Source organism: Pinus tabuliformis, chromosome 2_2, assembly GCF_031772625.1.
Source record: "Pinus tabuliformis cultivar Carrire ecotype Pingquan chromosome 2_2, CPIR1, whole genome shotgun sequence".
NCBI classification, from domain to species: domain Eukaryota; kingdom Viridiplantae; phylum Streptophyta; class Pinopsida; order Pinales; family Pinaceae; genus Pinus; species Pinus tabuliformis.
Window position 1 is genome coordinate 535011802 of NC_142300.1, and position 25442 is coordinate 535037243.

The 25442-nt window shown below is 37.8% G+C and overlaps 1 long non-coding RNA gene across 1 annotated transcript; it reads right to left on the reverse strand.

Annotated features, from left to right (window-relative positions):
* Positions 1–1786: 1786 nt before the first annotated feature.
* Positions 1787–2755, reverse strand: LOC149193710 (uncharacterized). Its single transcript, XR_016254979.1, has 3 exons — positions 2591–2755; positions 2345–2479; positions 1787–2202 (listed from the first exon to the last, which is right to left on the reverse strand). It is a non-coding gene; the product is annotated as an uncharacterized LOC149193710 (long non-coding RNA).
* Between the last annotated feature and the right edge of the window lie 22687 nt (positions 2756–25442).

Consider the following 25442-nt stretch of genomic DNA (forward strand, 5'->3'; position numbering starts at 1 on the left):
TTTGTCTGGTGCCCCTAAACACCGAGGATCAACATATTTGAATTTCCCAATCACATTACTAATATCCTCCAAGGCTTGCTTCATCAAAATTTCAATAGGCAATCCTGGCAACTTCACCAAAATTAATTTATTCTTCGAGGTATTATGCAAGGAATTGAACCTGATAAACCAGGAATGAAGTTCCAAGAAACTACGCCCATCAATCCATGGGGTAGACTTGATCTTCTGCAAATCTTCCTGACTCAGAAAATGGAAACTATACCATTCTCACATCAACCTCACCACTATTGGCATTTAGCCCAACATGGACTTCCACTTTTGTACAATCCAGGACCACATATCACAGTCACTTTTATTTGAAGAATGCCATCACCCCACAAGAGCATGTTTCTGCAAGTTGGTAATCTAGTCACTCAACTTCTCAGAGTCAAATTCCAGAGCAAGAGGTGGAGACGTAGTCTAAATAGAACGAACCTGGTGCACAAATTGTCATTCATGTCATGCATGAATGCCACCCCACAGATCTAAGTATGCATGATCACCACCTGGCACAGACCCATCCCCTAAAATGGTGTGCCAACCATTGAGTGAATTCGTGCCACAAAATCTACCGCCACCCAGTCCATCATAACTATGTGACTCAGCTTCCATTGTGGCTTTGATGAAAGCCTCCTGAGCCGACATGCCTGAGTCCAATATGTCCATGCCACCTAGTGCAAGGACCCCACAAAGATTGTGCCAACCGAATCAAACAACCACATTAGAAACCACTTTCCCTCTATATTTAAGTGCGACAAATGGTAGCTATGTTAGCTAGGACTTTGGGATGTGAAATTAATAACACATGACACTACCTAGAACCATCTAACAACGATCTTCAAGGGATAGGTATAAAAAAAGAAATAATCCCCCAAAAAGTAATGCTGGCATAAACAATTCCCCAGAAAGGCTATATGAGGAATGTCATATATCAATTAATCCAGATTAGGAAAGTTAGGTAACCAAGTTAACAAAATACCCACGGAACATAAAAGACAGTACCAATGCTGGCAAATACAAATCCCTAAGGATATCTATTAGGGGAATGTAAGACAAATTAAAATCCAGTTCAAAAAAGTTTTGAGACCAAGACAATCCACAGTACGAGAAAGGTAGATCTAAGAATTGGTAGGTGATATGGCATGTGTCAATTTAAAGAGATAAGAAATATCCACCTACTGCCCCAAAAAATACAATGAGATGAGTAAGAACTCGAAAAAAAGGCAGAAATTATAGTACAGCAAAGGCCAAGTGCAATTGTCCAAAGTTAACTACCCAACGTTCTTAAAACTACACACCATCACAACAGCAAAGACAAAAATAGCCCTTACAATTCCACCATATATCCCCCAGACAAAATCCAAATTGCGAGCATGGCTGAGAAATGTAAAATGGATTATTGATTTGTGGATAGTGTAGATACCCTCCAAAGGCTAGATCATTAAAACCTCCAAACGAGGAAGGGATACAGTGACACAGAAAGGTCTTAACGCCTAGAAGCATGTGAACATCGAGTAATGGTTGGAAAGCGAGTAGTGAAAATGTGAAATAAGATATAGGCAGAGATAATAAATAGCACCAGTATTTGTATCAGCTCGGACCACAAGATCCACGCACAGAGTCAAAGGATAGTTCCCAAGTATATCAAGAAATACCAATAGAGAGAAAGGTAGCCTCCAAAAATTAATTCACCCCATACGATGTCACAACAACCATTTAAATAACTAATAACATATATATCATGCCACTACAGTAATATAATTACTAGGGGATAGATAACATACCTTATGATAGCATCGGGTATCAGATGTTTTGACCCATGACAGGCCAGTTGTAGTGACGTCCAAAGAAACCAACCACATTACCGACCCAAGAAGTGTTAAACCAAATAAAAATAGTGAAATATATGTAAAGCCCAGTAAACACCATCTGATGAGGAGATGAAATCCGGTCAGTAACCAAAAAAATGTGATGATAATCCAAGTCAATCCTCGTAGAGGACACTGTTAAGCCCAGTGGCCAGGCATTCCTTCAGCCGTCAGGCTAGTTCATAGTGAAATCATGTGTTGCAGGTTCAGTCATTCCCTTCTCCATAGGTTTTCACCCACTCTACCTTTATACCAAGCATTTTCCCTATGCTGCTCTCTCTGGATTTATGGAACCCTGTTGAGGGGACCATCAAAAATTAAGTAGGAATACCCTAAGGAGGAATTGCTCACGCTAAGAAATCATGAGCCAAAAAAGTAATCTAGGAAAACCCTAGCAAGAACCAATGTACAGGATAGGGAAAAAATGAACCCATTACCGATAAACCCTAGCAGTGTCAGCCCTTAAACATAGGCGGCCATAGTGGAGAAAAACCTGGCAAGCGCGAGCGACATTGGCAGTTGTCCTCTCCTATCCAGTGTTGCATTGCTCGTCCCTTCGTTCCCTCCCTCACCTGCACAAGACAAAGAAAAATGAAAATTGTTAGGGCTTGGCATATGTCACCGTCGAAGAAGAGTGACAGGGAAAAAAAACTTGAAACAATGAGGTTTGGTTCTTCATTTACCTAGTTCATGGTCAACAGGAGCATCGGTGGACGAATGGCCAAGGGAAACGAAAACATCGCAACATGTGGTGTGAGTCGAAATAACATTGTTGATCTCATCTACAGTCGATGCTAGTCTTGTGTGTAGTCGGTTCGGTGGCTGAACGGAGCTCAAGGGTAGCACACCCCTACATGTAGGGAGACCTAGTGGTTTTGGTGGAAAAACCCCTTTCTTTGCCTTGGAAAACATCACAAATGGCAGGAGGAGGTGGGGAGGGTAGGTGTCCGACCCTATCTTTATGGCAGTCTTTTAAGAATTTATAGGCAGATACGACACTATCTATTTTTTATTTTCACTAATACTTAAGTACTCGAACTACACCTACTTCAACACTTAACTAATTTCTCTCTAAGTATTATCATGCAGTGGAAATAACATTCATTATTTCTTCTTCAATTATCTTCAATTGTATAGCGGAGTCATAAAATACACAAGTATACACACATATACTTGGGAGGGGAAACTCCTGGTTAAGTCTACCCAATGTTATATAAAAGCCTCAAATAATGTACAAATACAATATTTTACAACTTTGCCCAAGTTTGTGCAGCCACTAGCACATCTTACCAAATTCACTAGGCAATCATACCTGGGTCATGTAGCATTGCAACCTGTCTGCACTACTTCTGCTGGAAACCCCAAAATTGTGCTTCCCAGAATGGTCATGCGACACCATTGTGTTTAGACCCATTCAGCCTAGCTCGTTCAATCATGCCGAGCTCGTATGTTCATTTGTGCCTAGCACTTCATTCGGTTGTGCCTGTCCTTCCATTTAGCTGTGCTCACCTCATTGTACAGTTGCGCCCAACTTCATTTACTTATGCTCAAGTCACTACCTGCTCATCACACAGTCATGCAATGTTGCCACAGTTACAACTCATCGTGTCCGCCAATACTCAGACAAATCGTGTAGCTTTTCCCACCGAGCCTATGCATCACCCAGGCCTATGTCGGTGGCACTGCCTACCCACGCCCTACCTACCCATTCCCTGCCTGCAGAACTGACTCTCGACCCAACCTGCGACCCGGCTCTTGAACGTGTCCTTCACCTTCGGTCTTCTTCATTTCCTTTGTCTCTTTCCTCTATTTTCTAGGTATGAGCAAGTTGTTTGGATGCCAAATTCCAACGACTTGGCCTCCAATATATACACACTCCAATGAGTGTCATTTTCCTAACGGTCATGTCTCTTGGGCTGCCTGTGGGTTAGCCTACCCATGTCCGCGCTCAGGAAACCTTCCTGTTTACGCAACTCGCGCCCATTCACAAACCTTCACTCGTTCCATTATAATCTGTTTGGTTACCTCACCCACTATTTAGCTTACTCCAACACGTCACATATGATCATCTAAGTCGACCACTCGTTTGAAACCTATCTCACTCGTTTCCCCACTGGTCACCTATGCATAGTTGCTCGTCCACATATCACATCAAGTGGACACATGCCTACCGACACACCTACTAAACGTGTTCACCCACCCGTCGCAGATAGCCGACTGAGTCGCCTTTAACTGATGGTGGGGTCGCACAGAACTGAATGACTCGCCTCCTAGTAACCTTTAACTGAATGCTCCACCCAAGTCTCCTTTAACTGAATGTGGACACCCGTTGCACATCTAGTTACACCCGTACAATAGTTTGGTTCTTCAACTCTCTTGGGGGCTCCCAACTTGAAGTCCTAACATCATCCCTAACTCTAAAGAAGGTTTTCGTCCTCGATAACACCACCTTCAAAATATCCAGAAGTGTCACTAGATCCAACATCTAATGTCCATGCCGCCTAACTCTTCTCTCCATTGCATAAACCTCCATCAAGGGTCACGACTCCAAAAATTGGAAATTCTCGTCAATCCATGATCATCAACCACATCTATCGCAATTTCCGCATGCTCCCCATCATCGAAGGCTAATCCCTCCAACTCAAGTTACATGCTCTTGCTGCAACATATATCATGTTGACTCACCATGTATCGCCATCCTATGAACTGCTACCATGATACTCCAACTCAACTCAAACACATCTCAGTGAACCTTGATATATCTCTGACATAACACAGTACACTCTCGACCCCCATGAATTGAACTAGTTCAGTGGCCAGTCAAACCATCATCCAAATCAATGAGAATGCACCTCCTCATGCCATCATCAGTTGTGTCTCTACCATCCTATCACAACATAAACTTGATCAAGAATTCATCCCATCTCTATCGAAATGTAAAGTAAGCCATGTCCAAGTCCATGAAGTGGTCTCCATCTTATCAGTAACATGTTCTCATCGATGCTAATGTATAAGTGTTTCTCTTTAATCAACTACATCCATCTAAACATCATCAACCATGTGTGAGAGGTCCTTCTCAAATCGAAAAGAATTCCTCCAATCAATCCAATGCTAAATGTGCCATATGTAGGTCCATGAAGAAACCTCCATCTCATCTTCAATATGCCCTCTGTCAATAATTTCAAACGGGCAAGTCTACACCTACCTCATCATCTCATCCATGCGTTGCCCATGGTCATAGATCAGTGAGCCACCATGTCCATCAAAAGTGGTTAAGTCTCATCAACTCAACCATTGCCTAAGTTCTCCCACCAAGGCATCTCCATCAATGCAACTCCATCTAACTCGAAAATGTCTCATCTGAATTGTATCCATCAAGTCACTCCTCATGAACACACCCCACAATGTGTCCAAGGTATGCATCCCATATTGCATTAAATTCAAGTACACGATCTGACCTTAGCTCCTCAACGAATCGGATATTCCAAGACCACCATAATATGAAGTCTCCATCAACTGCAACTCTCTCAAGTCATCATGAGCTCCCATGAACCACCACCATCCAACACTTTGGCAAGCATACCTATCTTGGTCTCAAGTGCCTTTGCAAGCTGCCTTTTCCCTCTCAGTCATATGAATACTCTCATAGGTTGCTAATATATCCACCAATGGTCTTCTTCTATAAGTTTTCACAACATCCCCATCGGCTCATCTATAGAAAATGTCTCCATGGTGCATTAACAAGTCCATTAGTACAACTTCCCTCCCTTAGCACTTCTCCTTGGATGCCCATAAGAGACATCTCTATAAGTTCTCCTACATAATGTATTTGCACGAACTCTACCATGCTCACATCTATCCCACTTGATGTCCATGACTCTAGCTACCCATCTTGTCCACTCTAGTAGACCAATCACAACTTCGGTCATACATCGTCATTCTTGTTTAGGTTTATTGCCCTCAACTACTCTAACCTCATATCACATCATATGATAGGTTCCTTCCATCATCGCTGCCTCCCCATCTAAAGGTCCACCAAGAATGTCTCTTGGTCTCAACCATGAAGAAGTCCAGCCATGTATCATATCATCATAACTTCAGTGTGCCCTTTCTTCGATCTATCCATCTGTCATGTCGGGCACTTAGGAAACTATCCACTTGGTTAATCATGACTCATCCATCACAAGGCTCATCGTGTTCCTCCCTTGCAAAATAATTTTCACCTTCTTCCATAAGGTCACAAATTTCGCCACCAAGTCCCACAACAATAAATGTTCATTGCCTCCTCAATACACAAGGTTTCATCATAGTCATACATGGAAAGATTGTCCATCGCATCGGCAAACTTCCTTTGCCCATATATGCATATGGTCCATCCTCCAAAAGCTCCAATGGAACACAAGTAACATCAATACTTACATCTTTATGAGGTCTCTCCATGTGAGTTCCTCCTATCATCAATGTCTGCAATATGCATGATCTTGGTCCAATTTGTTCAAGAATCATCACACCAAGTTCCTCCTCTATTGTTGACATACTTGCAACATCCTCCTCCTCGTATATCATGATTTCATCTTCCTCTCACAATTTGCATCTTCATCTTGCTCTATTGCCCAACTAAGTCGAAGAAGCTCTCATTTAACATTCTCCTCCAAGACTTCAACTTTAGCTTGAATTTGTGGGTTCTCCTCTCTCATATGCCTCAACCTGTATAAGGTCAGTAAGTGCCTCCTATGACATTCTTCTCAAATTTCCATGCCTCTCTATTTAGCTTGGACCAAGCTCAATGCTTCAACCCTTCTCAACTATGTGACACTACAACCAAATCCTATATACCCAAGCTTCAATACCAACCGCAGCAACTGTCATCATATCCCTACTTCAAATCTTTAATCAACTCATGTCGGCTTGAACCAAGCTATGATACCATTTGTCACACCCCTATCCTTGCGGTAGTCTTTCAACCACTCATAAGTGGGTGCGGCACCACAATACTTTTTATTTTCACCAATACTCAAGTACTCGGACTACGCCTACTTCAACACTTAACCAATTTCTCTCTAAGTGTTATCATGCAGTGGAAATAACATTCATTATATTTTCTTCAATTATCTTCAATTATGCAACAAAATCATAAAATACACGAGTATACACACATATACTTGGGACGGGAAACTCTCAGATAAGTCTTCCCAATGTTATATAAAAGCTTCAAATAATGTACCAATACAATATTTTACAACTTTTCCCAAGTCCATGCAGCCACCTACACGCCTTACCAAATTCACCTGGTAGTCATGCTCCGGTCATGTAGGACTGCCAACCATCCCCACTACTTCTTCTAGGAATTAAAAAATTGTGTTGCCCAAAATGGTCGTGCAACACCACGACATTCACACGTACCCAACTCACTCGTTCATCCTCGCTCGTTCAATTGTGCCCAACACTTGCATTCATCCTTACCTAGCACATCGTTCGGTCGTTCCTGACCTTTCATTCAGTTGTGCCCACCTCAGTATATAGTCGCACCCAACTCCATTCAACTATGCCCAAGTCATTTCCCACTCGTCACATAATTGTGCAACATTGCCGCACTTACAACTCGTCGTGCCTTCCAGTACTCAGACTCACCATGCAGCCTTGTCCGTCCGGGGGACGGATCACCCAAGCATGTGCTAGCAACACTGCCTACGCACGCCCTACCTACATAACTAACTCCCGACCCAACCAGTGACCCAACTCTTGAATATGTCCTTCACCTTCAGTCTTCTTCATTTCCCTTTCTTCTTTGCTATGTTTTCTAAGTATGATCGAGTTTCTTGGATGCCAAATGCCAACAATTTGACCTGCAATATGTACACACTCCAACGAATGTCCTGTGGGTTGGCCTACCCATGTGCACGCCCGGGTGACCTACCTATCCACCCAACTAGCACCCATTCACAAACCTTCACTCGTCGCACTATAACCGGTTTGGTCAACGCACCCATTATTCAGCCGACTCCAACATGTCACATATGCTAATATAAGGTTGCCACGTGTCCACAACCCGTCTCGCCCATTGCATGGCTTGCCCATCGCACGTTTCATGCAGCAATCACCTCAGTACGGTCACTCGTCCACATCGCACATGAAGCGAGCATCCACCTTCCATCACACCCACTATACTTGTTCGCCCACCTGTTGCACATAACCAACCGAGTCGTCTTTAACCGATCATGGGGTTGGACAAAACCGAACGTCTCGCATCATAGTCACCTTTCGCCGAATGCTCCACCCAAGTCATGGTTAATTAAACGCAAATGCTCGTCGCACATCTAGGCATGCCTGTACCAAGGGTTCAATTTTTCGACTCTCTCGAGTGCTCATGACTCGAAGCCATGACAAGAAGGGTGGTAGGTAGGTCAACCGATGGAGAGTTGCGGTGACTGTCGCATGAGAAGGGAGGGCAAGTCGATGGAAAATGCACACAAAGATATAGATGGAGGCTGGACGGTGGGGAGGGTGGGCACATTTGTCTTGAGAATGTTAAGAGCGGGACATATTCCACAATGCTACTGAGCAACATTATAAATAAATAAAAATATTAAATTTTGAACAATTAAAAAAAATCAAACAACAATTAAATATATAATTATAATATATTATTTTATAAATTAATTGTGTTCAAATATTGTATTTTTTAAAAAATTGATTGCAATTAATAATTTATCTATTTATAAGTGAATTGTAATTATGTAAAATATATTTATTTATATATTTATTTTACATTATATATATATATATATATATTCCTTCCTATATATATATATATCCAAAAACAATACTTTAAATTTTAATTTCTTTATGTGCTTCTTTATTAATTCAATCATTCATATTATATATTTATTTATTTATTTATTATAAAAGCTATATTTCCAATTTGAATGTAGCTTTTTAATATAAATTTGTAATGTATTAGAGATTTGCAACACAAAAAAATTGTTCATTTAGATTTAAAGATTGAAATGAAATATTTTGGTTTTATTGTTAAAATAAATTTTCAGATCTAAATCATATTGCTTATTGGGTGGATTGGCTTAATAATTTCTAAATCTTTATTTAGTAATAGATTAATCAAACAAATTTTTATAATAATTTGATTAAAAACTTAAGCACAACTTTATGGTACTCAAACCTCTTAATAAAGGGTTTATTGGGTTAATGTTAGACAAGCCGATTCTTAATTATGTTTATATGTTTATATTGAAGTATAGATTCAAATAAATAATATAATTAACATATATTACTTTACAAAATAAAATAAAAATATATACACTAGATTAACATTTGTTTTTTTAATTATTATTATTTAATTATTTTTATATCTTTAAAGATACAATGTCTTAAACACAAATTCCAAAATTTAAGAGGATTATTGACATTTTTTCCTCGATTATTATTATTAATTATTAGTATTCATATGTATGAATATTGTGTGGGTTTTTAAAACTGGAAATTTAAGATGGACAAGAAGTTAAAAATAGTGATATGATTTCGCAAAAGAAGGATTTCAGGTTGCATGTGTTGGGAAATGTCGGGAAAATCAGTTACATTTGTTGGAGAATGAAATGTGTGATAAGTATAGGAGTTTACAAGGAAATGAAAAGTTGACATATTGTAGATCTATTAAAAAAGAATTTAGACGAGTTATTTTAATTAATGGATTTTTTAAAAATATCTTGTTATGTCAATTCTCGTAATTGTGAATGTCTTTTTAAGGAATTGGTTTAAAGAATAATTTAAAAACGTGTTTCTAAGTATATATATATATATATATATATATGGGGCTACGGTATAGCGTCCAAGAAAAAAATATTGCTATTTGTATTGCGCTATTCCAGTTTGACTAGGACTACTATACAAAAATCTAGAAAATATTTGCCTGGTTGATAATCACCAATAGGGGCATTGTTTTATTTTTTTGCTACAATATTGAAATCTACGCCAATGAACTAATCACATTATTCATGGGAAACGAAAAAGAAATATTTAATTATATATAAAGTGGAATTATATATATATATATATATATATAATATGTTGGAAATTATCATGATTCAGAGTTTGTGTTTCAACAAAGTTGTTTAAAGACAACTTCTTTTAATTGTATATGGATTAAAATGGTTGGCCGTTTTGAGATGTGTGGCAATTTGTTGATTGTGTTATTTCCCAATTTTTATTTTGTTTATTGAGCATTATTTTCTTGTTGTGGAAATGGTTTTATGTTGTGTAAAGTATTTTTTTCCGATAAGTTCAATGAAGACATAGAGTTTAGTTGTTCTATGGGAGAGGTTTTGTGTTTCTTGTCAACAAATGTGGTTAATTAATGTTGTTTTCGTTGTGATTCATGTCTTTTGTGTTTTTATTTTGCAGTAGAGTAGGTTGTTAATCTTTCTATCAAACGAAAGTTGTACATTTAGTATGGATCTGGATATTTGGAAATTTCTCTTGTTTGGGATTATCAAGCTTGTGTTTCATTGGCTTCCTTTATTGGTCTTAATGAGATTTAAGTTGGTTTGTAGACAACAACGTGTTTTTATTGTGAAACCCAATTTTCCTTGTCATTTTCAATCGATGTGGTGTCAAAGAGATTTGATTTATTTCTCCCCATTATTTTGCCCCATTAGTGCTTCATAACATTCTACCTTAACAATAGAGGTCACTGGGGGAGGCGGCATTCTTCTCTTTGTTGGGAAAACGCAGTGGATGGAAATACAAGCAGGTCTTGCTAAAACATGTCTCTAGAAACATGAATCCACGTTTTGTTATTTGTAGCAGTGTTGACATGGTTTGGAAAAGGGCAGAGCTTCCCTATGGTGATGTAACAACACCAAAATAGGATATCTTCTCTAAATAAACGTTTTTTTGGTTGTATCTAGACAACGACTATGAATATTACCCTAAATATGGGTACACTATCTACTTATTAGATCTGAAAAGAAAAAAATGGTTTTGTAAAAATTGTCTTAATATGAAAATCAACCATCACCAACTATCACCAATAATGGTTGAACGTCACATTGTGACAAAGATTGTCTCAATATGGAAATCACCCATGGTCAACCATCGTTAATCATGGTTAACCATGGTCGACCATGGTTAACCATGGCTCAACATCACATTGTGACAAATATTGTTTCAATATGAGAATCAATCATGGTAAACTATGGGGAACTATGGTCCAACGTCATATTGTGATAAATATTGTCTCAATATATAAATCAACCATGGTCAACCATGTTTATTTTACCATTTATAATATTTATGATATGGTTTATATACCTTGGTTTATAATATTTAACTTAGTGTATATCATAGGATTTTCTCGATATGAAAATGAATTGCCATCAACCATAGTCAATCATGGTGAACCATATTCTAACATCCATTGTGACAAAGATTGTCTCAATTTGAAAACCAGCCATGCTCAACCATGGACCAACATCACATTGTGCAAATATTGTCTCAATATGAAAATTAATAATGGTCAACCATGTTTATTTTATGATTTATAATATTTATCGTAGGGTTTATATACCTTGGGTTTAATATTATTCCATTCGGTTTATTATCTCTTTGGGTTTTAGTGTTAATCCCTTGGGTTTATTAATCTAAAATTCCATATTCCTAGGGTATAATATTATTCATGGGGTTTATAATATTAATCCTAGTGTTTAATATAAATCCATTGAGTTTATAATCATGTTGAACCATGGTTAACCTTGGTCAAACTTCACATTGTGACAAAGATTGTCTGAATATGAAAATTAGTCATGGTCAACCATTTTCAACCATGGTCAATCATTGTTAACCATGGTCCAATGTCACATTGTGACAAATATTGTCTCAATATGAAAACCAATCATGTTTAACAATGGTCCAATGTTGCATTGTGTAAAGGCTGTTTTAATATGAAAATTAACCATGTTTATTTCACCATTTATAATATTTAGAATAGGTTTTATATATCTTGGTTTATCATAGGATTTTCTCAATATGAAAATAAACCATGGTCAGTCAGGGTCAATTATGGTCAACATTGGTCAAACATGATCGACCATGGTCAATTATAGTCAATCATGGTTAACCATGGTCAACAATGGTCCAACGTCATAATGTGACAAAGATTGAGTCAATATGAAAATCAACCATGGTAAGCACAATTCAACATCATGTAGGAATTTACAAGGTAAGTTCCTTAGACAGAACACCAAAGGACATCGCTCAAAACCAGATCGTAGATCAATACACCAGTATTTTTGACGTGGTTCAAAACCCTCAAAGAGGGAAACAGTCCACGGCCTGAGCCAACGCGGCCACTTCAGGCAATTTATTAATAAAAGAATGAAAATTTACATATGTTTCTCTCATGCATGGATTACCCTACAAATGACCCTCCATGCGCTTTAAATAGAATTCATGGACCAATCGGGTGTCAAGCCACGGATCAAGTGTCGGTAATACCGAGGAGAGAATGAACCATCGGATCACTACATATCGTGACCGTCGGATTGTAAGTTACAAAATGTACAAGGTAAAGAAACACACTTTACCTAACTCTATAGTAGACCAAGTTGTACTTAACTATTTCCTATGTGTCGGAATATCCTAACATCCCCCCTTAAGAACAACTTGGGATAGGATTGAAGGATTTACAAATATGACACAATAGGAGAAGGAAGGAGGCAATAGAGCCTATCCCCCCTTAGTGACAACTTCCTGAACTCCAACCATAAATCGAAGTTTAGTGAACTTCGCCTCTGTGAGAGCCTTTGTAAAGATGTCTGCAACTTGATCATCTATTGAACAATATTGCACTTCAAGAACATGGTCATGAATGAGCTTTCTGATGAAGTGCATGTGCAGTTCAATGTGTTTGCTGTGCTGATGTTGGACTGGATCTTTGCATAGCTGAATGGCACTTTGATTATCACACCAAAGTGTAGTCGGATGCTGCTGCTGAAAGTCAAACTCTGACAGGATCTGACGAAGCCACAAGGCTTCTTTACTAGCTTCTACGGCACCGCGATACTCTGCTTCTGCTGATGAAAGAGAAATGGCACCTTGTTTCTTGCAAGCCCATGTAATAGGTCCTGAACCAAGAGTGAACACATAACCGACAGTAGACTTCTGATCATCAGGGTCACCAGCCCAATCGGAATCAGTGAAACCAACCAATAGAGGAGATGCTTCGGCATTGTAATGAATCCCGAACTGAACTGTACCTCGAACATAACGAAGTAATATTTTAGCTGCTTTCCAATGACTTTCACATGGGTTTTGCATAAACTGAGCAACAAGGCCAACGGCAAAGGAAAGGTCAGGTCGAGTATGGGTTAGATACAGAAGTTTTCCTACAAGTTGACGGTATAAGGTAGCATCAACTTCAGGAGAAGTACAAGTGACTAAAAGTTTGACTCCAGACTGGAAGGGAGAAGGGGCTGGCTTACAGTCTTCCATGTGAAAATGGCGTAGAATATCACAGGCTGTTATGAAACCAGCTCAAGAAAAGATAGAAAAGATAGATCAACGCCTTAGAATTCAGCCTCTTCGAGGGGGCAACCTCCTTTACATTACATAAATGAACAATTCTTGCATGATACAAATGAAAAGATCTCCTTTCTATATATAGGAGTCTAAGGGGTTATAACATAATCAGAGCCGACATAACAATAATAATGTAAGGGCATAATAATAACAATAGTGGGCTTCTATGGGGCACAATAGTAACAATATGGGCACTACATGGGTACATCAATATAATAAGTGGGTTATACTAATAACAATAAGGGGTTACACTAGTAGTATAGGGGCCTAACATGCCCCTCTCCTTCAAAAAGCGTTGCCCTCAATGCTTGAGTAGTTCTTGATGCTTCTGTATAAAATTCTTGTCCTCCCATGTGGAATATTCAGCGGGTAAGTTCTTCCACTTGATGAGATACTCTGAAATTGATCGATTTCGTAGCTGTCGGGTTCTTGTTTCTGTGACTGCTCCAGGTTCCAATATGATTTTTCCTTCCTCTTCAATTTCTGGCAATATTGCTTGAATTGGGATCTTTTACAACTTTTGAATAAGTGGCCATACTTCTTCGTCCTTCTTCCATTCATCCCTTGCTTCATTTATCCAATCTAGTTGGATAATATAAATAGCACAAAACAATGGTTCCACATCCTCATCCTTGAAGAGTCTTCCCATTCGGTAAGGTCGCCATTTTTTAAGTGCATGTAGTATTGCCAACATTTCCTTCTCATAAATAGCTTGCTTGAGATGCAGCAGTAAATATACCCAATCACCTACATCAAAACATTTTTCACTACGATGTTGATCTACCTGTTGTTTCGTTTGATTTTGCACCGAAGCGGCATTATCCTTTAAAAGTTGGAGAACTTGTTGTTTATGCTCGATGTGATCTTTCTCTGCTTGAACCTTTTTCTTCTTGATATGTCCTTCTATATTTTGAGGAGTGGTAATTTCTTCCAGTCCTTTACAAGATATGGTCGGATTCATTTCTTGATGCTCGATGTGATCTTTCACTTCTTGAACATTTTTCTTCTTGATGTGTCCTTCTATCTTGATAGTTTGAGGAGTGGTAATTTCGTCCATTGAATTACAAGATATGGTTGGATTCATTTCTTCTTTCTCGATGTGATCTTTCACTTCTTGCACCTTTTTCTTCTTGATATGTCCTTCTATCTTGAGAGTTTGAGGAGTGGTAATTCTTGCCAATGCTTTACAAGATATGGTCTGATTCATTTCTTCTTTCTCTGGGGTGGTGTCCTGGCGTATATCCTCTTCTTTTGATGTTTCTTGATCCTTTTCTTCCTCCTCTTCATATTCTATGTAAAATAATTTCTTCTCAACACACCTATGACCTTTAGTGCATTTGCTATCACAATTGTAACAAAGCCCTTTTTCTCTTTTTTCTTCCAATTGTTGTGGTGTAACCCTTGTAGGTTATGGAAGGCTGGGAGAAACAACACTTCCATATTTATAGTTGTGAGGGGTATGCTTCCTGGTTTCCATAATTTTGCTTTCCATTATGTCACAAAGCCTTTTTACTCTTTCCAATTGTTGTGGTGTTGCTCTAAAGAAGGTGTTGCTCTTTGTATCCTCATAATGTGCTATCATTTCCTCCGTGAAAATTGACCACATAACAAGCTTTTTACGAGAACAAAGCCCTTCATACCATAAAAATTGATCTGGTTCTAAATATAAAGATGCAATACATACCTTTTGTAACAGTTGTACACCATGTAGATCAAAATATTGCTCCATCTGAAGTATCCAATTTACCGGATCCTTGCCATCAAAATTCCTCATCTTGCTTTTTCTTGATTTTAGGAGCTCGACCTTGAAACGACTGTAACTCTATACTTTCAGATCTTTAAGTTCTGAAATTCTGAACTATAGTAGCCCTCTGTGTCCTCTTTCCAATGCCACCAGCCTAATCCAAATTGGATTCTCTAAGAAAGATTTATGCACAATCTCCCAAGATGACCTGATTATAGACCTTTCCAGAAGAGCGAAATTGTATGAAGTGCCACGTGTCACTGTTTCAACCTTTGGATCTGAAAAATGTATACAAGAAACTAAAATCCATCCCCTTTATATACCTTCTTATGAAATTTCAATCCGATCCCCAGAGAGAAAGTTATGACGATTTTCCCCAGGTCACCTATTTTGAATGTAATTCAGGAGTCTGCAAAAAGACCAAATTCCTCAAATCATATTTCCGCAAATATCACATGAAAAGCTCTGAAATTCGGACCCAAGGTTTAGCGCAATTTCTTCTCAAATGGGTTTTTTTTGCGACTTCTGAAACGTCACAGAAAAAAAGTTATAGCAAAAATTCCACGATGACCTGTTTGGAGCAGCGAAACCCTAGAATCCAAAGCTCTGATACCAAAAGTTATGAAACCAGCTCAAGAAAAGATAGATCAATGCCTTAGAATTCAGCCTCTTCGAGGGGGCAACCTCCTTTACATTACATAAATGAACAATTCTTGCATGATACAAATGAAAAGACCTCCTTTCTATATATAGGAGTCTAAGGGGTTATAACATAATCAGAGCCGACATAACAATAATAATGTAAGGGCATAATAATAACAATAGTGGGCTTCTATGGGGCACAATAGTAACAATATGGGCACTACATGGGTACATCAATATAATAAGTGGGTTATACTAATAACAATAAGGGGTTACACTAGTAGTATAGGGGCCTAACACAGGCATACTTGGACTGGGAAAGGGAAATACCCTCCTTAGATTGCAAGACTTGAAGACCGAGAAAATAATGTAGGTGTCCTAAGTATATCATTTCAAATTTCTTTTTAAGGCTAGACTTCACATGTTTTATAAGGTTGGGATCAATACCGGTAAGGATAAGATCATCAACATAAAGAACAAGAATGATAAGAGACTTGCCCACTTTCTTGGTGTAGACAGTATTGTCAGAATGACACCTAGAAAAGCCAGAGTCTAAAAGAAAGCTATCCATTTTGGCATACCAAGCTCGAGGAGCTTGCTTGAGACCATAAAGGGATTTCTTAAGCCGACATACAAGGCTGGAATCTGTTTTTATGAAGCCAATGGGTTGTTCCATGTAGATTTATTCATGCAAGTCCCCATGCAAGAAGGCAGATTTAACATCCATCTGATGGACTTCCCATTTGAATGATGCAGCAAGGGAAAGAACAAGTCGGATAGAGTTCATTTTGGCAACAGGGGAGAAGGTTTCAGTGTAGTAAATTCCTTCAACCTGTGAAAAGCCTTTAGCAACAAGACGAGCTTTATGTTTATCGACTTTCCCATCTGGTCCATACTTGGTTCTGTAAACCCATTTGCATCTAATAAGTTTTCGTCCCTTTGGTAGAGGAACAGGATCCCATGTATCATTTGCCAATAATGAATTATATTCTTCATTCATAGCTGCTTCCCAATCTGGATGGCCTGAAGCTTCTGCAAAGGTGTCAGGATCATAATTTACTGGAGCTTGAGACAGTAAAGAAGAGGTTCTCTCGAACTGAGAACGTGTACGGCGCTGATCTGTAGGATCACCGGCAAGATCACCTGCTGCATCTCAAGTAGCACGAACCCATTTTGGAAGCTGAGGAGTTGAAGGAGGATCCTGAGATGGTGGGGGAGGATTGTCATCCTCACTTTCATCATCTGAAGAAGAAATGTTTTCAAAAGTAGAAGAGATAGGAAGAGGTGGCACATCCGCCGAACTAGGCTCGCAGGCCGATATATTTTCATCAAATTTTACATCTCTTCTAATGATAACATTTTTGGACTTAAATGGAATAAGTCTATAGCCTTTGACATCTTCAGAATATCCAACAAAAGTACATTTTTCACTCTTAGGTTCTAAAGCTTTATGCTTTTCATCTGGAATATGGGCCCACGCTTCACTTCCAAAAACACGAAAGTGACTTACATCTGGTTTAATTGAGCTCCATGCTTCTTCTAGAGTGATATTCTTTAAAGCCTTAGTAGGAGTGCGATTTATTATGTAATTTGCACAGTTAATTGCTTCTGCCCAAAAACTAAGACCAAGTCCTTTAGATTGTAGCATACAATTAGCCATTTCCTTTAAGGTGCGATTCTTCATTTCAGCTACACCATTTTGTTGTGGAGTATATGGAACAGTATGTTGCATTTGAATTCCATTCTCAGTGCAAAAGTTGATGAATGTGTTTTTAACATATTCTCCGCCATTATCAGATCTTAGCTTAAGAATTTGTTGTCCAGATTGTTTTTCAACAAAGGCCTTGAAGGCCAAAAATGTGTTAAATACTTCACTCTTGAGTTTTATGAAGTATACCCAAGTGCGTCTGGAAAAATCATCAATGAAAGTTAAGAAATACTTGCAGCCAGAGAATCACACAACTGGAAGTGGACCACATAAATCACTATGCACAAGCTGTAGAGGGGTTGAGGCGTGCCAAGAGGCACGTTTTTCAAAACTATCCTGATGATGTTTTCCGAGTACACATCCGGAAGAAACACCATCTCTGCAAGATACCATAGGAAGACCTGTCATCATATTTTCTTTACATAGGTGCTGAAGGGAGCGATAGTTTAAGTGACCAAATCGCTCATGCCAAAGTTTGCTCACTTCATCGTTATGAGCAACAAATACTGAGGGAAGATTTGATGACCCAAAGTTGTGAAACTTATACAACCTTGTAGAATCATTAGCAATGCCAGTAGCTAAAATATTTTTAGGATCTCTTCGGTCCTTGATTACAACATCATGAGGTGAAAATTCAACGATTTTACCTTCACCTGAATGAGTTATCTGATATACAGATAGAAGGTTGTAGGATAAGGTTGGAACACATAATACATCATTAAACTAACCATTGTCTAGATGAACAGTTCCAGTCCCTACAACACTAAGAGATTTATCATCACCAACATATATATTTTTGGTGTTACAATCATTTAAAGAAGAAAACATGGCTTTGTTTTTGGCCATGTGATAAGAAGCTCCAGAATCAATGAGCCACTCATGAGAATGAGAGGAAGAAGATACATTTGATGCATAGCCAGACCGAGATGCTTGACAACCACATGCATAAAGTGCCATTCCTGAAGATGAAGTTGAAGTTGAAGATTGCCCCAAATGGATGTTATGCTTCTTCATTGCTGCTTCCAAGGCTTCCATCTTCTTAAAGCATTTTGATTCTAAGTGGTCATCTCGATTACAAAAATTGCAATGTCTATCAATCTTGTTCCCTTTGTTTTTATTTGTCTTATCATTTTGTTGAAATGATTTTTCATTTTGGGGCTGAAATTGCTTAGGACCCTTGTTTGGTTTAGGACCATTCTTTTTAGGATATGACTTCTTATGATTCTTTGAATTTGGTTGCTGCTAGGCGGCTAACGCTTTCTTGGAAGAGTTTCCAAGATTAAGAAGACCAAGGTATAAGAGTTTTTCTTGTTCTCTTATTAAAGAATCACAAAAAGAGTCAAAGGAAGGGGACTTGTAGTCTGTTCCTTGAGAAATGAAGGCTTCTCTTGTAGAATGGAAGGTGGAAACAAACACAGAGTAGGCTGGTCCCAACTTAGTAAGAATGGAATAGATAAGGTTACTATCTTCTTTCTTAACTTTAACACCTTCCAAGAGATATCTAAGGGTCTTGAACTTGGACAAGAAATCTTCAATGCAAGAAAAATTATTAGGGTCTAATGTAAGCAACTCATTTTCAAGTTGATGGGCTCTAAGTTCATTTTTAATCCCAAAAACTTTATTGATTTGTTCCATTGCTTCATTAGGAGTATCAAGTTCTGCAATATGGAATCTAAGATCTGGAGATATAGACATCCCTATCAATCCACGTGCTTGATCTTGCCTATTTTCCCATTTAGCAGCTTTATCTTCATCCTTTGGTTTCATTTCTTGGCCTGAGGCTATTCTGTAGAGACCTTTACTTCTAAGTAAATCCGCAATGTAGGACAACCATTCGAAGTAGTTGGTGCTGTCAAGGGTAACTTGGTATTGACTTTCCATTTCAATGGAAACTAAAGCTAAAGATGTTGAAAATAAGTGTTCCAATGGATAGATCTCGAAAAATTAGGCTGGTTTAAAAAAAACAGCTCTGAAAACGGCTTCCGGATGAAGAAGTTATGGCTTTCTGAAAAAAAGTTGTTGAAGTTGCCGACGAAGAGCGGGAATGTGCGGAAATGAAAAAGTCCACCCCCACAAAATGGAGACTTGAACCCAAGACCTCTACTCTCTTAAAATAGCTTTGAACCAATTGAGCTATACAGAAAATTTGACAGAGAGAGAGAGAGAGAGAGAGAGAGGGGTGCTTTGGGTTGCGTGCTTGCTTTGAGAAAGCTCTTTTTCCCTACAAAACAAAAAAAATAAAACCCAACACGGACATGCAAAGAAAATGAACCTTACGGCTCAAAGTTAGCTTGAGCCGAAAAACTAAATGTTTTCAAAAATGAACCTTGCGGCTCAAAGTTAGCTTTAGCCGGAAACTAAATATTTTCCTCAATGTTTCTGATTTTCCGAGATCACCCTAAGGCGCAGGGAAAAGAGCATACGCATGAGAAAATCCCTTCCTTTCTGTTTCTGATTTGCCCAGATCGTACAGAGTCGCAGGGCAAAGAGCATACGCAGAAATGAAAGGTATAGATCCGGTAATAAAAAAAGCTAAATAAACCGAAACTGAAATAAACAGAGAGAAAATAACTGTAAACTGCAAATAAACACTATATACCTCCAGATCTTAAAAATGACGCAGCTAGGGCTACCGGAAACCTTTTCGCGTGAAACAAAAAGGGTTCCTCACTGGAACAGATGCTCCCAACACAACAGAGCAGTCCTCTCAGCCCGAAAGTAGTTAGAAACAACAGATCTAGGAAACGGCAGTCGGATGCAGTTCTACAGGCTTCAGATTTGGATCACCAACGGACACGGCCCTCAAATAGCTCTGATACCATGTAGGAATTTACAGGGTAAGTTCCTCAGACAGAACACCAAAGGACACCGCTCACAACCAGATCGCAGATCAATACACCAGTATTTTTGACGTGGTTAAAACCCTCAAAGAGGGAAACAGTCCACGGCCTGAGCCAACGTGGTCACTTCAGGCAATTTATTAATAAAAGAATGAAAATTTACATATGTTTCTCTCATGCACGGATTACCCTACAAATGACCCTCCATGCGCTTTAAATAGAATTCATGGACCAATCGGGTGTCAAGCCACGGATCAAGTGTCGGTAATACCGAGGAGAGAATGAACTGTCGGATCACTACATATCGTGACCGTCAGATTGTAAGTTACAAAATGTACAAGGTAAAGAAACAAACTTTACCTAACTCTATACCTAACTCTATACTAGACCAAGTTGTACTTAACTATTTCTTGTGTGTCGGAATATCCTAACACATCAGATTGTGGAAAAGATTGTATTAATATGAAAATACACCATGGTCAACCATGGTAATTCGTGGTTAACCATGATCAACCATGGTCAATAATCAAGGTCAAACTGTGACAAGGATTGTCTCTGGTCCAACGTCACATTGTGACAACCTTTCCCATCCATGGTCAACCATGGTCGACCATGGTTTAATGAAACATTGTGATAAGGATTGTCTCAATATGAAAATCAACCATGGTTAACCATTTTCCAATGTCACATTGTGATAAACATTGTCTGAGTATGAAAATCAGTCATGGTCAACCATGGTCGAATGTCGCATTGTGACAAAGATTATGTCATTATGAAAATCAAACATTGTCAACAACGTTTATTTTAGGGTTTATAATATTTATCTTAGGGTTTATATATCTTGGGCTTATAATATCAATCCCTTGCATTTAATATTATTCCCATGGTTTTATAATCCCTTATGTTTATTAGTCCCTTGGCTTTATAATATCAATATCTTGGGTTTATTAATTTAAGGGTTCATATTCGTAGGGTTTAATATAAATCCCTTGCGTTTATAATAATCGTTTTTCCTTATTAATAATATCAAGATTTACTATATTATTCATAGTATCAATAATATTATCATAATAATATAATATAACAATAATTATTATAAATTTTCATGATAATTTCTATAATTATTTTCGCATTTATAATATAATGATAATAATATTTTTATAATATAATTATTATTATTGTATTATTATTATATTTATATATTTATTAATATCAATATTAATATCATTATTAAATCCATATTCATTGACGTATATCAACCACATTTAATAATATGATTGATATTATAATATCAATCCCTTATAGTATCCCTTAAATTTATAGTATAAATCTATTTAGTTTATAATATTTATCCCTTTCACCAACAATAATTATAATTATTATTAAATTAAAAAAAAATCAATAGTTGTTTAACATTAAAATTTTCCAAATTTAACATATCAACTTTATAATTTCAACTATTTTTTTAAATTTCATCAAAATAAGCCATGAAAATTAGGGTCTTTTGCAAGATTGATCTTATTGAGTCTCTTCTTTGTGATCAATACATGAACCTCTGGACTTTCACACACTAGCATCCTTCACACGGCCTCTTGCCTTTAATGGACTGGTGTTCCTCAGACCTCGGCGAACCTCTAGCAAACCTCTTGTCTCACAGATACTACCTCAACAGACAATATAACATAGGCAGAATATAGGAAAGTACTCAAATGAAAGTTCAACTCAAAAATGGATACTCATATTATTTATGAAGATTTTCACAAATTCAGAGAGAAATTCTGAAGCTCTTTTCCAGAGATAGACTATTTCGGCATTTATCAGATGTTAAGACACGTCAAGCAAGAATCTATCTGAAGGCTTCCTGGCCTTTCACAAACTCTGTCTTTCAAACTTGAATTCTTATGAAACAAATAGACTTGAAACCTAAGAATCTAGCTAGTTTAGGTTCTCACCAGAGCTCTCACTCTGATGCGTAGGCTTCTGAGATCCGACTCTAAAGAGATGCAAGAAAGAACTTCCTCCTTGGACTCAAAAACTCAAAAACCTCACCAAAATCACACTCACACTCCAAATGCCCCAGAATGAGCCTTACTCCTTCCTTATATAGGAAAATGAGGGGACAAACATCTGACAGTCAGGCAGATAGATTCAATACCATCTTTCGTTAGTCAAAGATATGTAGTTAAAAGCTCACTAAAAGTCAGAGAATTGCTCTGAGTCTTGTGACTGAAGAATCTTCCTACTAGGTTACACTGTGGAAGATTTGAACAAATCCCACGGAGAACATTGTAGTGTAAATAAATTTTACATAGTGGATGCTTTCAAACAGAAAAGCCCATGAGAAAACTAGTCACATTCAGTCTTGTGACTAGACATCACTATTAATTTGTGGAAGCTTTAAGGACAAGCCCATGAGAACCATTAGTCCCCCAAGGGTGTGGCCCCTGGAAATCTTATCTGAGAATATCTACAAGAATCACAAGCCTTTGTATAAATTCTTCGTACAATCGTAGGCTTTCTTAAAATGATTTGGGGTTTAATCTTGGTCATGACCAACCATTCGTGGTGTCTTTTCATAAAGTAACCAAGAATTTGACTGTATTGATAGTTATTGACATCTCCAATAGTTTTACATGGAGAATGCCAACATTCAATTAAAAATCCACAACTTTCACATTCTAGTTGAAAGTCATGCTAGAAGAAAAGAGGATCCATAACAATCTTGTTGAGGCCAAAATCGCTCCACCATTGTTGAAGCCATTCACATTGTCATCATCTTTGTGTGGTCCATGTGACCCCAAAATTTACTCTTGTGTAGTGAGTTTCATTTTTTCCTTCTACTTTCATGATGTCCCACCACAACCTTTTGTAGTCTGAGAAGTTGTAAATGGTATCCGAGAAGATAATGCTTTGATCACCCTGTGGCCAAATTTCTAGCATGTCATACCATCCCGGCCATCTGGTCTGATTTATTTCAAGATATTTATTGAAGATTCTCCTATGGTTGCTTCCTTCTATCCACATCATATTGATATCTCTAAAATTTTGGCTTAGGGATTCGTCAGCCAAATGTGTGGCCAACATACTCCTATGATACACCATGTCGTGTATCCATTTGCTACCTTTCGGGTAGACTTTCCTTTTAGGTACTAAGTGTTGAATATCTGAATGAGGTTGCAAGTTTGCATCAAGCACTTTTGTGTTTCTTAGCTTCCATGTTGGTTTCCATTTGGAACAGTATTCTTCTCAGTTCTGCATTTCAGAAATACTTCTCAGAGTCTTTATATGTTGGGAAGGGTCCCATTCTGTTACTATCACCATGGCAGTGTCTTTCTGATTTAAATATTCTCTTCTTAGGAAGTCAAGCACATAATTCCTTTCGCCTCTGATGTGTTCGACTTCAAAGTCGAAATTTGCAAATAATGCCTGCCACCTTATGAACTTAGCTTCTCTCGATTTCTTTATAGCTTTACTAAGGACTTTCTTTAGTGTAGAGCCATCTGTTCTTAAGAGAAACTTTTTGTGTATCAGGTGGATATCAAATTTATCAATGCAGTTCCATGTTGCTTTGACCTCTTTTTCTATAGTAAAATAGTTTTTCTCAGGTGGGCTCCAAGTCCCTGAGACAAATTAAACTATTTGTTCTTCTCCTTCTTTATTTTGCTTCACAATTCCTCCTCACCCTTCATTGTTGGCATCCGTTTCAAAATTTTTGAAATAATCTTCATCAGCGATATGAAGAATAGGAAGAGTTTTTACCTTCATTTTAATTCTTTTGACAGCTTCAGTGTGGGCCTGAGACTAAGGTTCTAGATGTTTTTGCAGTCTTCTATTGAGTAATGATCTATCTTTGACACAATCTTTGTAAATGCTACTTACATAGTTTAAACATCCCAAGAATCTCTGCAATTGAGTTTTGTTAGTGATAATATCTAGAAATTTATCAGCAAATTCCAGAGCATGTTTTTGCAGAGTGATCTGCCCATCTTTAATTGTATGGCTAAGAAACTTGATACTTGTCTCAAATAATTCAATCTTTTTCTTGCTAAGAACCAATCCATTGGTTTTGACGAGTTGTACAAATTTAAGGATATGTTTAGAGTGATCATGGACATTTTTAGAAAATATAAATATATCATCAATGTATACTAGTAACCAATCAAAATATGGCTTGAAAATATTATCCATAACCTTCTAGAATTTCGAGGTGGCAGGCTTTATTCTCAAAGACATGACGTTCCATTCATAGTGTCCTACTGGGACACTAAAAGTTGTATTAAATTTATCATATTCATTTATTGTCACCTGCCAAAATCCTGATTTCATATCAAATTTAGAAAATACTTTAGTCCGTGGTATTCCTGCTAGAGGATTTCCTTTGTGAGGAATGGGATAAGTATCATCGGAGAGGGAAATATTCAGAGGTTTATAGTTTGTAGCCAATCTTGGGATCCCTCTTAACTATTCTAAATGTTTATTAACATAAAAACCATAGCAGTTCCAAGGACTGCTAGATTCTTTGATCAATCTCCTTTTCAGGAGGCTTTCTATCTCTTTTTGACAAAGATCTCTATATTCTTTGTTCATAGGGATTGCTCTACTCTTGCAGGGTTTTCCTTCATACTCATCTTTGTAGGGAAATTCTACACAATATTGTTTTCTATGCCAAAATGCATTTGGTTCTTCAGAACAAAATTCTTTCTCTATCTATGATCTCAAACTTGAGATCCCTTGTTTAATTATAGGAGTCTAAAGATAATCTCCTATCTTTATGGTGGTCTTTAGCTCTTTGAGCTCTTCAATTTTATTTTTTTTCTTTTTCGATCTTCTGCATTGCCTGTACCATGATTGACACTCTAGGAGTAGAGACAAAGGGTAACTTTATTGTTTGTAATTTTCCATCTGAGCTTGGTACAGATATAAAATAACTAGCCTTACCATATTTCAATCTTGCTGATCCATATGGCTCTGTAGCTGCTAAAAGTACATTCCCTAGATTACAATCAATAGGA